This window comes from Cervus elaphus, chromosome 20, assembly GCF_910594005.1.
Source record: "Cervus elaphus chromosome 20, mCerEla1.1, whole genome shotgun sequence".
NCBI classification, from domain to species: Eukaryota; Metazoa; Chordata; class Mammalia; order Artiodactyla; family Cervidae; genus Cervus; species Cervus elaphus.
In genome coordinates, this window is record NC_057834.1 from 73,747,621 (window position 1) to 73,763,649 (window position 16,029).

Consider the following 16,029-nt stretch of genomic DNA (forward strand, 5'->3'; position numbering starts at 1 on the left):
ACACCATGGAATATTACTCAGCCGTTAAAAAGAATTCATTTGAATCAGTCCTAATGAGATGGATGAAACTGGAGCCCATTATACAGAGTGAAATAAGCCAGAAAGATAAAGAACATTACAGCATACTAACACATATATATGGAATTTAGAAAGATGGTAACGATAACCCTATATGCAAAACAGAAAAAGAGACACAGAAATACAGAACAGACTTTTGAACTCTGTGGGAGAAGGCGAGGGTGGGATGTTTCGAGAGAACAGCATGTATACTATCTATGGTGAAACAGATCACCAGCCCAGGTGGGATACATGAGACAAGTGCTCGGGCCTGGTGCACTGGGAAGACCCAGAGGAATTGGGTGGAGAGGGAGGTGGGAGGGGGGATCGGGATGGGGAATACGTGTAAATCTATGGCTGATTCATATCAATGTATAACAAAACCCACTGAAATGTTGTGAAGTAATTAGCCTCCAACTAATAAAAAAAATTAAAGAAAAAAAAAAAAAGAAAACAAATGATGCATAACAACTCTATCAGGAGGGTACTGTTATTATTCCTGTTTTACTGATGAAGAAACTGGGGCATAAAAGGATTAAGTAATGTGCCCAATGTCTTTCAGCTAAGTATCAGAACCAGGACTCAAATCTAGACATCCTGACTCCCAGGTCTGTGTTTTTAACCAGCACAATGTGTGGCCTCTCGTATGGGCTATTTCACCTCAGCTTGGACAGTTCCTATAATGGGAAGCTTCTAGGGGATCTCCATTTTGTTGGTGGGCAGCTTCACCAGTAAGAATGTCTTTTTATTTGTTGGTACAAGCTGTAGGCAGTTGTCCAAAATCGTTTTCTATTGTCTAAATAAGAAAAAAGGTTAAAAAGAGTTAAGCAACACAAAGAATAAAATCCCTCAGTCTACCCTGCCTTCACCAAACATTCCTGACCCACTTCCAGTTCTGTGGGCTTCCTAAAAAGACAAAGTTCCCTCTTTCAGTTTTGTGTCTTTTGAAAGTAAAATCCCCACTCTGTGTATAAACACATAAACACATTGTTCCAGGAAAGATTTAAGGTAGCACACATGGATTATAAAATACAGTTAAGTAGCATAAATTCAAAGTGTATGACATGATCTAGTAATTTCACTTTTAGGTATTCATGCTTCAGAAATAGTTGCAGGAGCTTACAAGGATAAATATTCAAGGGTTTTTGTTGTGTCATTTTTGTAGTTGTGCAAAAAAACATGGTAGGCAGTTTAAATATACATCAGTGAGAAAATGGCTAAATAAATAAATAATGGAGTACCTTTACTTTGAACTAGTTTGTAACTTCAAACAATTTTGTAACTTCAAACAAAAGGTAGTTCTTCCTGTACTAACATAGAAAGATGCTAGTGTGGAACTTAGAAAGTAATTTTTAAAACTATATTTGTCAAAAAGAATATATGGTGTGCACTGAAAAAGGTTTTTAGGCATATACTCCAAATTATTAACCATGGTTACCCCCAGGGATAGAAGTGGTGATAGCAAAGGGTGAAAAAACTTTCAGTCAATCAAGATCACCCCTTATAATTTAGACTCAAAGGGCAAGTGCTTTTTGAGCAGCTTGGCTCAGGTCCAATACATCCTAAGTCTTCAACTAATGTTTGTTGAATTGATTAAGAAGCTGGATCTTATCTTCAGTATATATTGATAATTTAAAGTTTATTGCTGACACAGTAAATAATCATCTGAAAGAAAAAAGATATTCCACTTTAGACTCCACCAAAAAAATATCAAAATTGCTTCTCTGCTATTCAGACTACTTTTAACTATTTTTGCATAATGCTTAAGTAAACTCCATATTTGCTCTGGAAAAAAATCATCATTGACATTTTAAAAATTGGTGCTTGATGAAAATATTTTTCATCAGGAGGTACAGCAGTTTAAAAAAAGCCACTTTTTTTCTCATTTCAGAAGTTAATAATGTGGAAAATAATAGTGTAAAGAAAAAAAAGAACCTGTAAACCAAGCCCTAAAGGTAACCACTGTGAACATTTAACTGTGCTTTCCCATCTTTTTTTGTATATTCAGCCTTTTTAAATAGACTCTTCTATTGTGATAAAATATATATAACATAAAATATACCATTTAACCATTTTTAAGTATACATTTCAGCAGTGTTAAGTACATTCACATTATTGTGCATCCATCTGACTTTCCAATATCAGAACTTTTTCATCATCCCAAACTGAAACTCTGTATCTATTCAGTAATAACCCCCCATTCTTCTCTCCCCCAGATACAAATAGCCACTAGACTACTTTCTGTCTCTGTGAATTTAACTACTTTAGTTACCTCATTGGAGAAGGAAATGGCAACCCACTCCAATATCCTTGCCTGGAGAATCCCATGGAGGGAGAAGCCTGGTGGGCTATAACCCATGGGGTCATGACTGAGTGACTGAACACAGTTATCTCATACAAGTGAAATCATGGAATATTTGTCTTTTTGTTTCTGGCTTATTTATTTCTGGCTATGTTTTTAAGATTCATCCATGTTGTATTATGTATCAGAATTTCATTAATTTAAGGCTAAACAAAAACCCTTGGTAAATATGTGCGTTTTGTTTATTCATTCATCAAAGGACATTCGAGTTATTTCCATCTTTTGGCTATTGTGAATAATATTGTTATGAACATTGGTTTAGAAATATCTGTTCGAATTCCTGATTTCAGTTCCTTGGATATATATCCAAAAAGAGTGTTGCTCAATCATATGCTAATTCTATGGTTAATTTCTTATGGACCACACACTGTTTTTGACAGCAGCTACATCATTTTACATTCCCACTAGCAGTGCATAAGGGTTCCAAATTTGTCAACACTTGTTTTTTTACCTTTTAAAAAAATAATAATAATCTCCATCCTAATGGGTGTGAACTGGAATCTCACTGTGGTTTTGATTTGTATTTCTCTAGTGGTATTGAGCACCTTTTCATGTGTCTGTTGGCTATTAGTGTATGTTCTTTGGAGAAATGTCTATTCATGTCCTTTGTACACTTTTTAATTGGGTTATATTTGTTTTTGCATTGTATGAGTTTTTATATATTCTTAATATCAGTCCCTTATCAGATACATGATTTGCAAGTATTTTGGCCCATTCTGTAATTGCTTTTTCTTTCTATTGATAGTGTTCTTTGCACTATTTTTTTAATTTTGAAGAAATCCAATTTATGTTTTTGTTGTTGTTGTTGTCTGTGCTTTTGGTGTCATATCCAAGAAGCCATTGGCAAATCCAATGTCATGAGACTTTTCCCTATGTTTTCTTCTATGAGTTTTATGGGTTTTTTTTAAGGTCTCGCTTTTAAGTCTTTAACCCATTTTGAGTTAATTTTTGTGTGTGTGATGTAAGAGTCCAACTTCAATCTTTTGTACGTTCATATCCAGTTTGGGCACTTTTTGTTGAAAAGACTTTCTTTTCCTCATGTGTAGTGCTTTTCTGATGCCAGACTTTTTCTGGCTGAAGCCCAGACTGCTTCTTGGGGTTTCCTCACCCTCACAGGTGTGTGCTCAAGGGATTGTAAATAAAGTTATTTAACTGGGAACAAAAGGAAGACATGATGAACTTATTTAGTACTGAAGCATGGTGTCTCAGCAGAGTCTTGTGAAAGTGATAGTTCGATTATTGACTATAGAGAGCTTGCTGGAACCTCAGTTAAACCAGTTTCATTTGTTGTGAAACGAGGATGATGAGAAGAAGACCTACCTTGTTTTACCAAACAATAGCACAAATGCTGGAATATTATTATGGCTAACAGTCATTATTGTGGTTAATGTTTATGAAGAGAGTACTAAGTGCTGCTGCTGCTAAGTCACGTCAGTCGTGTCCAGCTTTGTGCGACCCCATAGACGGCAGCCCACCAGTCTCCCCCTTCCTTGGGATTCTCCAGGCAAGGACACTGGAGTGGGTTGCCATTTTCTCCTCCAATGCATGAAAGTGAAAAATGAAAGTGAAGTCGCTCAGTCATGTCCGACTCTTAGCGACACCATGGACTGTAGCCTACCAGGCTCCTCTGTCCATGGGATTCTCCAGGCAAGAGTACTGCTCTGTGTTAAATGTTTTACATGTAGTATCTTACTTAATACTCAAAACAATCTTATGAGGTAGGGGCTATCATTTTTACCACTTTAACCATCCCTGAGCTTCTTTTATGATCTATAAATTGAAGAAAATTGTATCTACCTTGCAGAGCTGTTTTGAGGGTTAAATGAGAATAGTAAACGTAAAGAGCCTAATGAAGAATATACACAGCAGATGCTTAACATGTTAAGTAAATCCTTTCCTTCAGTTCAAGGAGTGAGTCCAAAAAACACAAGCTATATAATATGAGGATTCTGCTTGGTTTCTAACAATCTTGAATTTGCTGATACTTCCCCTTCAAGGTGAATAGTAATGATTATACTAGTCAGATAGGAAAGTCTGATACCATATGAGACAGGGATATCTTGTAATCATCTACCTGCCGGAGACTATAAATAATCAGACACTAGGACAAGTTTTGCAGTCACTCACTGAGAAACTGAACAAGCACCAGCAGTCCTGGAAACAGCTGGCTGTGTTTTTTGGCTCAATGTGTTAGTGATCTTTTAACATTTCATCATTTTGGCTGATAAAGTGTCTTTTCCTTAAACTTTTTCATTTTACTAGCTTTACTCATTTCCTTTATTTTGTTTTATTTTTTGATAATGATTATAGTGAATATGTACGACTGCATGAGACCAAACTAGAAGAGATGGGGCTTATATTAGCCAATGCATTAGTCCTTAGTGGGTGTACTTAGTCTGGGTCAGGTCTTCTGGATGTCATTTGGACATGCATTGGATAGATCCAGGCCACAATATTTCTCTTTAGCTGTAGCTAATAAATTAACTGACAGTGGGGTCAATTCCTGCTCCTCTGTGGCAGCTGGGCCCTCCCTTGGAGCCTCTTTACAATCCCTTCACTTATTGTTAATTGATTTCCTAATTCCGCACAGCAGCTGTTGTAAGCAAACCTCTTCCCCTCCCCTCCGTCCCCTTAATCTTCTCCCTGCTCTCCTCACACCGAGTGGCAGGTGATTGTGCCTCCGTGATCACTTCTCTTTTCCATCGCCTTTGGGTCCTGTCCTCCTCACCTCATGTCCCTTGGGCCCTTGTCCCTGTGTACCCCCTTATCTTTCAGGGTCTGTCTCCTTCTCCGTCTCCCCTAGCTTCAGTCTTGCCTCTTCTTTTTCTTTCAGCTGTAAATGAGCTCAAATATTCTCCAACCTAGAGAAGCCTAAGCATATTTGCTTTGAAGTTAATTTATTTCTCCTTTCACTATGGGCAAGCTTTTTTTTTTTTTTCATTATAAAAGTAATAAAGTAGTAGAAAAATTGGGAAGTACAAATAATGGAACATATTTCAAACATCCATAATCACACTTCTGGAAAGTAATCACCAGTGTTAACATTTGGGTTTGTATCCTCCCAGTATTATTTCTATGCACTTATAATAGTCATTTATGTCAACATTGAAAGCATTCTGGGTATTCTATTTTGTAAGTTGACACTTCTGTCAATGAGTATTCTATGTTATTTTTTAATTACTGTATGAAATTTTCATTGTATGGATGCATTGTAATTTAGCCCTTTTAAACCATAATCATAGGGTTATTTTCCATTATTTGCTATAATTAACATTACAGTACAACCTTTGCAAATAAGTCTTTTCACATATTCCCATTTTTTTCTTTAGTATAAATTTCTGAAGGGAAGTTCCTGAGTGTGTATTTACTGCAAAATATAAACATTGTTGAAAGAGTAGTGTACTGTCATTCTTTCAACTTTTAACTCCCATTCACTAACTTCCAGGCAATCCTGGTCCTTCTACCATCACTGAAGCTGCTCTGTCAGAGGTTAAGGTCAACATCAATTACTCATCACAAGTCTTCCCAAACTTTATCCAGCCTAATCTCTTTGCAGCAACTACCACTTTCTGTCATTTTCTTTTAAAAATGTTTTTCTCTTCTATTTTACCTGAGTCCTTTAACTTCTTTGGTAACACATTTTCCTGGTTCCTTTTCTTCTGCCTCATCTTTTACTTTACCCTCACTCTAGATTTTCAACTATTGAGTTCCTGCCACTGCCACATAGCTCTCAGCATAAATCTGACCTGATGTGGGGTCTGCTGGCCTCTCCATCCTCACATTTCACCACTCTTCCCCAACAGCTTGCTCTCCCCATCCATACATATGCTTTATGTACCAGTCATTCTGAACTAATTGTTTTTACTATGCCTTTGATCATGCTGTTCTCTGTGCTTAGAAATTCCTTCTCCCCTTCTTCACTTGATGAAGTTCTGCTTATCCTTCAAAATTCACCTCTTTTAGGAAGCTCCTTGACAATCACCTACCCTGCTCTCTTTAATGTGTCTTTGTCTCTTGCCTGGCTGACTAAGGTCGCCCTTCTCTATACTCTCAGGTTTGTGTTTCTTTTCTTGTGCTGTGTTATAACTGTCTGTCTCCTCCTATAAGCTGTGAATTCCTGGAGGGCAGGAATTGTAACTTCGAGGATTATATTCCCATAGTATAGCATGATACTTGTCATCTAGTAGAGACTTGTACAAAACATCTTCCATCCCTTAATAAAATCATATCAAATCAAATCAAAATCATCTGATCTTCCTCTGGGAACCTCTCCACTGCTTTAATCCTGAGCTGTAGGTTTGAGTGGGACTGACCTAATCCCTGCTGAAGGGGTAGGTCCTTATTGACCACAGTCCCCCAGTTATAAGCACACTTTAAAATAAATAAAAGCTTTATTTTTGTTCTGTAATAGCTGTTAGAAGATGTGTTTCTCTTCCCCTACATGTTATAGTGTAAAGATTCAAGGTAGAGTTTCTTAACCATTTTGCTAGTATGACAGGGTGGGTTAGAACTGCTTGACTGTGTTTAGAGGGTGAAGCTGGATTACAGAACAGAGAGAGTTAATTAGTTTATGCATGCATGCATGTATGTGTTATTATTATTTAACAATCATGTGTGTTATGTTTCTTAACACAGTACCAGGTGCTGTTCTACATGCTTTATAAATATTAACTCATTTAATCATCATATCAATCTTACCAAGTACTTATTATCCTTATTTTACAGCTGAGAAAGGCAATATACAGAAAGGCTAGATAATTTGCCTGAGGCAACACAACTCATAAGTAGGGATTTGAAGCTGGGCATAGTCACCCCTCTTATGCTTTCTCTCATTGGACACTGACAAAAAGGAAGGGCTTAAAGAGCAGGGCTTTCTCTGAAGTCAGACATCAATTCAGTGTGATCTCCTTTCTTCATTGTGTTTGAAATCTACATGACTGTAGGTCCTACACTTGGATGCAGGGTAAGGGAGTCATTCTGGCGGGCGTCTACTTTCTTACCCATGGCTAATTAACACACAGCCTGTGATTTCTGAACAAACTTTTTACTTCAGAAAGTCAGACTTTCAAATGGTCTCTGCTCAGGAAAAGCAAAGCAAGAGCCTGTCTCTTCATGTGGCTTATTGGATCATGGAATGAATATGAGGGTTGGAAGGACACCTTAAAGATGATCCCTTCTGATCCTCTTAAGTTACTGATGGGAAAACGGAGGCTGATTAAGGAACTATGGCTTGCTCAGGATCTAAGAAAGAATTACAGATGCACCAGGACTGGTGCCTTTCCCAGGATGCCTAGGTGTGTTCTGTGTGCTCTCCTCATGGTTTGCAGTCCATTCCATTTGAGATTTTATAAAACTCAGAATGTAACAGGCCAGGACTAGAGCCAATGTAGTGACAAGGTTTGGGTCCTGCACTACTGGGGCTAGAAAGCAAAGGGTGAACGTCAGCTCAGATACAGCCGTAAGCAGGATGGAGGCTCCATAGCCTGCCCTTCCTATCTAGGATCATTCTGAGTGGTACCTCCCTGGAAACCCAGAGATCTTGGTGGGCATGTCAAGGTCACTTTTGAGTCTTCATCTTCCTTGACCTCTCAGAACTGTTTGACACTATTATTCATCCCCTCTTCCAAACTGTTTTTCCTCTAAGGCATCGTGACCTCTTGATTTTCTTCTTAATCCTCTAGCTGTTCCTTCTCTGACACCTTCATGAGTTCTTTTTCTCCCTGATTTTAAGGCTGGTGTCCACCCTGGACCCTCTCTTTTTCACCTGTGTTGTACCCTCGCTGTGGATAGATAGATGTCATCTGTCCCCATGGCTTTAATGATTTACATGCTGCTATTTCTCACCATCGTACCTCCTTCCTCTCTGTCTTTCCCTAAACATCAGGCCTGTATATTCAGGCCACCAGCTGGGCAGGTCCACTTGGATATCTGATGGGTATGGTACCTTGGTGTCCACAAGGACAAAATTGCTCTCCTTGTCTCTCTACCTCTCCTGCCCTCCTTACTGAGGTTGATTTTCACTCATGGTCCCTTTTTCGGTACAGGTACCACCACCCACACAGCTCTACAGTGTTGGTACTCCTGACTTCTCTTTTTCCCCATCCCCACAGCTACTTCTGTGGTTTAGCACATTGTCCCCTGCAATAGCCTTGCAACTGGTCTCCCTGCTTCGGACTTACCCCACTCCAACTTGTTCTGTGCACTGTAGTCCAAATTAACTTTTCTCTGCATTAAAAAGTGTATTTTTAAATTATAAAATTGATATGTACTTGTAACAAAATAATATAGTAGAATATAAAGTAACAACTGAAAGACTGCCTCCATATCTCCAGCCTCAATGCAGGTGAACAGTTTGGTGTATTTCCTATCACACTCTTTTCTGTGCTTTTCCAAAACATATATTAACTGGGCATCTGCTATATGCTACTTTATTGTCCAGGAATCCAGAACTGCCCATTTCTTTGCACAAGCCAAGATCTAGGTCCCCTCCTTGATTTTGCTCATGTCTTTCCTTTGCTCTTCCCTCAGTGTCTTTCTTCCAGCGAATACCTGCTCATCCTTGGCGAGTTACTGCATGTATCATCTCCTTAAATGCCCCCTGACTCTCTGGGTAGCTTCCCCTTTATCACTCTCACTGTATTATTGTGAGCTCTTTTCTGCTGCTTTCTCCCACTGGGGAAGAGATTCTTAAGGAAGAGATTGTGCATTATTCTTCACAGTATCCCTCGTGGCATAAGAGGGATAGTACTTGGCATAAGTACTGGCATAAGATCTGGCATAGTACTTAATTTACATGATGGAGTGATTGTGGCTTTTATTATTGCCTGAGTGCAAGTGCCTTGGGTTGGAGAGGGAATTGTTCCCAGTGGACTGTGAAGCTTTCTGATGGTCAGTTCACAGCAAGAATAGGAAACAAGATAGGGGCTAAAGAGTAAGAGAAAGGATCCAAGAGTGGGAAAAGGAGCTTGGTAGCATCAAAGGAAGGAAAAGAACTGCTATTTATGAAGGATCATATCTAGCACCTCTCATATGTTATTTAATCTTCTTAACAATACTGTTCCCATTTTACAGATGAGAAAATTGAGGATCAGGGGGTAGAGTACTTTTCCCAAAGTTTTACAGTGAGTGAGGAGCATAGCTGAGTTTCAGACCCAGTTTTGTGTGACTTCAAAGTTGAAGCTTTTACAGAGTGCATATTGGTGATCAAGTAAATACAGTAAAGTCAACATCTGCCACTACCCTATACCTTTCAGGAGTGCCTGGAAAAAGTCTGTGTCTAGCAACCTCTGAATAGAGACACTGAAAGGCCTTCAGCCTCTGGGGAGATATGAGGTACAGACCTAAAGTCCAAACTTTCAGACATGGTAAGCCTTTTCACTTGCATAGGCTTTGAAAGGGGTGCTAAAACTCCAGTTCCTGCTGCAGAGAGTTAATCTTCCAGAAAAGGCCAGCAAAGGCTCTGAGAAGTTTCACCCAGCCCAGCTTTCCTCAGATCTCCCTCAGGCAGCTGTGACTCTCCTTAGTTCCCTCTTGGCTCCTCCCCAGTCCAGATTAGCCCTGGTTGCTTTGTCATTTCACTGCCAGTCAGAGCACATCTATGGGGCAGAGTCACCTCTGGAGGCTCAGGAGTCTGGGGCCCCAGCCCTTTGACAGCTGAGTTTTAGAAATACCTTGAGATTTAGGAGGGTACCAGGGAACAGGGTCAAGGGTGCTAAGGGGCTGCTGGAGTAAGGAGCTGTGTTCAGGGGCAGAGCGGATTCACAGCGGATGCTCATGCGTCAGTCTACAGTGTTTACTGATCCTACCTGTTGTTTGGTCTTTGAGGGCAGGAATGCTCGGCCTGAGAGAGGCACTGATAGCAGTAATAACAGCTGTGTTTTATCCAGACCATGTATGTGTCAGAGGCCACACATACACCGTCATTTAATCCTCCAGTAACTCTGTGAGAGAGCTGGTAGTAGTTGCATTTTATGGATTAGATAGTTTAAAAAAAGGAAAAAAAACCCTGAAGCTCAGAGAAGTTGCCCATAACCATTGAGAGAGAATTGAGATTGAACCCAATCCCACATCTGTGTATCTCAAGCCAGTGGTAAACTGCCTAGAAATATAAATTTTGTCCTCATCACCAATACTTGGGCCACCTGATGTGAAGAGGCGACTCACTGGAAAAGACCCTGATGCTGGGAAAGATTGAAGGCAGGAGAAAGCAGCGGCAGAGGAAGAGATGGTTAGATAGCTTCACTGACTCAATAGACATGAATTTGAGCAAATTCCAGGAGATAGTGGAGGGCAGAGGACCCTGGCGTGCTGCAGTTCATGAGGTCCCAAGGAATCGGACATGACTTAGCGACTGAAAAAAAACAATCATCACGAAGCTCACAGTCCTGTCTGCTCTCTGCCCACACCAGTTCAACATCATCTCTTGTCAATGCCCATCTCACTCTGTGCTCCAGACATATGGAAATACTAGCAGTTTCTGCATGCTTAATACATGCTGTTTGCTCTGCCTTGAATGCCTTCGACCCCTCCTTTCCGATGCTAACTCCTTTTCATTCTTCAGGTCTCAACTTGCCTGTCACCTGGCTGTCCAAGGCTGGGGAGTTCACACTGCTGCTGGGTAGGGAGCTTTATTTCCCCTCATCTCTTACAGGACGTTCTTGGACTTCTTGTTTGGGAAATCCACTGCCCCCCCATAGTTAGTCTCCCAGTTAATATGACTGACATCCCACCTGACATGCCTCCAGCTCCAGGCATGGGTTTGATTTGTTGTTCAGTCACTCATTTGTGTCTGTCTCTTTGCAACCCCATGGACTGCAGCATGCCAAGCTTCTGTGTCCTTTGCTGTCTACTGGAGTTTGCTCAAACTCACGTCCATTGAGTTGATGATGCTATCCAACCATCTCTTCCTCTGCCACCCCCTTCTCCTCCTGCCCTCAGTCCTTCCCAGCATCAGGGTCTTTTCCAGTAAGTCGACTCTTCACATCAGGTGGCCAAAGTATTGAAACTTCAGCTTCAGCATCAGGAATTCATTGCAGCATTCAATTCATTGCAAGGACATTTACAATGAATATTCAGGGTTGATTTCCTTTAGGATTGATTGGTTTGATCTCCGTGCAGTCTACTCTCAAGAGTCTTATCCAGCAGCACAGTTTGAAAGCATCAATTCTTCTGCGATCAGCCTTCTTTATGGTCCAACTCTCACATCTGTATCTTACTACTGGAAAAATCATAGCTTTGACTAGATGGACCTTTGTTGGCAAAGTTATATCTCTGCTTTTTAATATGCTGTCTAGGTTGGTCATAGCTTTTCTTCCAAGGAACAAGTGTCTTTTAATTTCATGACTGCAGTCACTGTCCACAATGATTGGGGAGCCCAAGGAAATAAAAGTCTGTCAGTTTCCATTTTTCCCCATCTATTTGCCATGAAGTGATGGGACCAGAGCCTATGATCTTTGTTTTTTCAATGTTGAGTTTGAAGCCAGCTTTTTCACTCTACTCTTTTACCTTCATCAAGAGGCTCTATAGTTCCTCTTCACTTTCTGTGATTAGGGTGGTGTCATCTGCCTTTCTGAGGTTACTGATATTTCTCCCAGCTATCTTGATTCCAGCTTGTGCTTCATCCAGCCCGGAATTTCACGTGTTGTACTTTGCATGGGTGACAATATACAGCCTTGACTATTTAATTCAATCAGTAGATCTCATTCTGATACTGTGATCAACTCAGGAATGGGGTTACAGTGTACTCCGAAACAAAGAATCAACGAGAAACTAGAAATTTTGAGAGTTACCAGAAGAGTCATCTTTTCTAGGTAACTGAATGAGGAAATATATAGGTATTCAGCCTGGCTATGAGCAACCTAGAGTTTAATAGTGAAGGGGCTTAAGGGTCTGGGTGGAATACAGTAAAGGGGACTCTACCTCTATTATTAAAAATAGGACATTTTGGTCCCCATATATACTATTTGTTTACTTTTAACTTTTTCAGAACCTTGAGCAAGAAAAAGGGGTGCTATTCATAGAGGACTTCTTGGAGCCCCAATATAACCTTTGCAGACATTCATACAAACACATATATACAAATGATCTTGGAGTCATTTTAATGTATCATAATTTTGCATCATATTTTCTTAAAAAAATCCAAATTAACTTTTAAATCTGTCTTACAAATATTTCCCAGATATCTTATTTCTCTATGGCTTTTGTTTATGGCATGAAAGTTGTAAACATTTATACAGGTAAAATAATCTTTCATCTTTTTTAGAGTCTCCAGGTTTCCAGTCTTTGTTAGAAATGTCCCCCCATCTTCAGTTTTTAATGTAGTCTCCAAAGTTTTCTTGCAATGTATTTTTTTCACTCTTTAACTGCTCTTGACTTCTGTATTTTTTAAATCTGTGTGGAATTTTTTCTTTTTAATAATGTATAAGATTAGAGTCCCTTTTTACTTTCTCCCATATGGAAAACCAGTTGTACTAGCATCATTTATTAAATAGTCCATTCTCTTCCTACCAAACTGAATTTCCATATATTATCATGTGTTAACTTTTTATTTTTTTGGCCTTGCCACATAGCCTGTGGGATCTTAGTTCCCTGACCAAGAATTGATTCGTGGCCCTCAGCAATGAAAGCACAGAGTCCTAACCACTGGAGTACCAGGGAATTACAATGTTAACTTTTCATAAATATTGCTATTGATTGTGGATTTTCTTTTCTTTTTTTTTTTTAACAACTGTTTTTCTATTTCTGTTTGACTCTATAATATGTTCTGGTAAGGCAAGACTCTTTAACTGTTCTTCTTTTTTACAGTTTTCTTGGCTATTTTCAGTCATTCTTCACATAAATTTGAAGATGATTTTATAAAATTCCATTGAATATGTTGTTTGTATTCTGATTGGAACTAATTTGACATATATATTAATAATTTGAGGAAACTGGCCTTTTAAACTAGTAGGTCTTCTGCTCCAAGAACACAGTATAATTTTCCATTGTCTAGATCTTGTTTTATATATTCTAACAGAGGATGAGATGGCTGGATGGCATCACCGACTCAATGGGCATGAATTTGAGTAAACTTCATGGAGTTGGTGATGGACAGGGAGGCCTGGCGTGCTGCGATTCATGGGGTCACAAAGAGTCAGACATGACTGAGCAACTGAACTGAACTGAATACATTTACTTCATTTAAGTCCTGTATCTTTCTTACTATATAGATCTCTGTGTTTTATATATATATATATATATATATATATATTTTTTTTTTTTTGCAGACAACATGTACTATTTTATTGGGCCTCAGAAACGTTAAATACAGAAATAGGGAGGGCTGGGCAAAGGGGCAGATGTGGACACACTGGCATTATTTTGATTGTTTAATGTAATGTTTTCCTTATTTCCTTTTCTACTGTTTTCCAATATAATAAAATTATTTTATTGTTAAAATTATTACATTAATAAATTTTAATGTTTATTTTATACCCATCCCACTACCAAAGAATGTAAGATTACTTAGTGAGATTGGGGAAGATGTGGGGATTAAACGTGTTGGGGGCTATGAAGCACAGGGCTAGCTTGGCCTGGAGCCTCAGGGTGTCAGGAAAGAAAGCAGACCAAGGACAAGAAGAAGAACTGATTGTGTATTTAGCGCACTGTGTTATGTTTAGTTCTACTGTGAGCAGTGCTGAGTAGCAGAGACCTGAAAAACAGTGGATTAAACAGAATAACATTTATTTCTGTCTTATATAAAAAAAAAGTCTATTGTAGGCAGTTCAGGCTCTATAGTACTCAGGAATTCAGACTGCTTCTAGCTTTACATTCTGCTGTCCTTCAGATGTGGCCCTCATCATTATGGTCCTAGATGAACTCAAGGCATCTCATCCATGTTCCAAGCAGGAGGATGAGGGATGGGGAGGGAGAGACAAAGGGCACATCTAGGGTGTATCTTAAAGAAATTTCCCAGAAGCTGCCAAACAATTCTGCTTATCCTGTTGGCTGTAACTAAGTTATATGTGGTCGTCTGCCTCCAAGAAATGTTGGGGAATATTTTTATTCAAGAGGAAAATTCTAAAGATTAAAAAGACTTATCCAAATCAAGATTCTAAGGATTCCAGGATGAAGTCTGAGCTCAGAAACAGCTATCACTCACCCTGTCAGCTGCTGGAGACAGCCCTGGCTGCCCAGCAATACTGGGAATCCTGCTCATCTAACATCCATTTTGATTTAAAATCTTTTGTGTTTGAGATAGATTTTTCTCTGTTGACAATGGGCTGGGTTTTGCCTGTTCATTAGGTGTGGAACTCCTGGCTTGTGGTAAATCCTGATTGGAAAACAATATAAACACGTTTCCTGGTAGATGTATAAATATATATAGATGTTGGTTGGTCCCCTCCCCTCCACCAACACACACCATAGAAGCAATTTGTAGCAATTTAGACGTGCTCAGCATCTGGCCCTCATAAAAGGTCTTGAGTGAGTCATGATTTTGCACCAACAGAGAGGGTTTGTCTTGCTTGTGGAGAGAATTGTGTTTACCTCCTATTCTGCCTGTGAACCTCTCTATTGCTTTATGATGATCAGTCTGATTTGTGTGCAAAGAGACTGGTGAGATAAGAATTCAGGAAAGGGGAGCAAGAATAAGAGGAGGCTCCAGACAGCTATATACTCAAGGCAAAACTACAAGTTTTAGGGGGCTTGCTGTTTCTGCTTTTGAGGAACCAGAAGAGAAAAAAAAAAGAAGCAGTGGAAAGAGCCTCATTTTGTGAGTTAGGAGATGACCTCTACTTCTAAGTAGGCTTCTCAATCTTTGGAGTCTCAGTTTGTTCATATGACAACTGGGACCATTAATGGCTGCCCTACCCAGTTGAGAGAGAGAGAAAAGAGCAGCTCTTGCTTGAGTTGTGGAGAAAGGATCTTAAATATGCCATCTCATTTAATGCCCAAGACAGTCCCATGAGGGAGGTGGCATTAAACCATTCTTCAGCTGAAGCAACTGAGACATGGAGAGGCTAAGTTGTTTGTCCAAGGTCACAGATGTGTTGTAACTCAAACTCACATCTCTCTGGCTCCAAATCCTGTTTTCTTTTTATTACTTAATGCTGACACTTAAGTCACAGGACACATCCCAGTCTCCCCCTGGGGAGGGGAAAAGCTCAAAGTTGCTTCCCTGCTCCGAGGCCTGAAGTATCCTTGTGTCTTTTGTCATTACAGAAGTTCCAGCCAATCCGAGTTCTGTTTCCTCAGGACCCTGCTCTTTGCTGTGGGAGCAGGTGGGTTGTTAATCTGATAAACGGCTTCCTGCTAAGGTGGGAAGGCGAGCTAAAGAGCTGCTGAATTGCCCTCCAGAGTGGTAGGTTTGACACTCCAGTTGCTTTGGCCCATGAAATTGCTTTAGGACCGTGATCTGAAAGGATGAGGGCTTTGGGGTCAGTCAGCTCTGGGTAGGAGTCCTGGCTCTGAGTCTTGCTAACAGTGTGACCTTAAGTTGTCTGCCCTTCAGTTTCCTCATCAGTAAAATACAGATACGAGCTCACTAGAGGGTGGACGTTGTGACTATTAAATGAGCTAATGTGGGAAATGTGCCCGGCGCCTTGTGCTGTACTCTGTACACAATTGAGTAA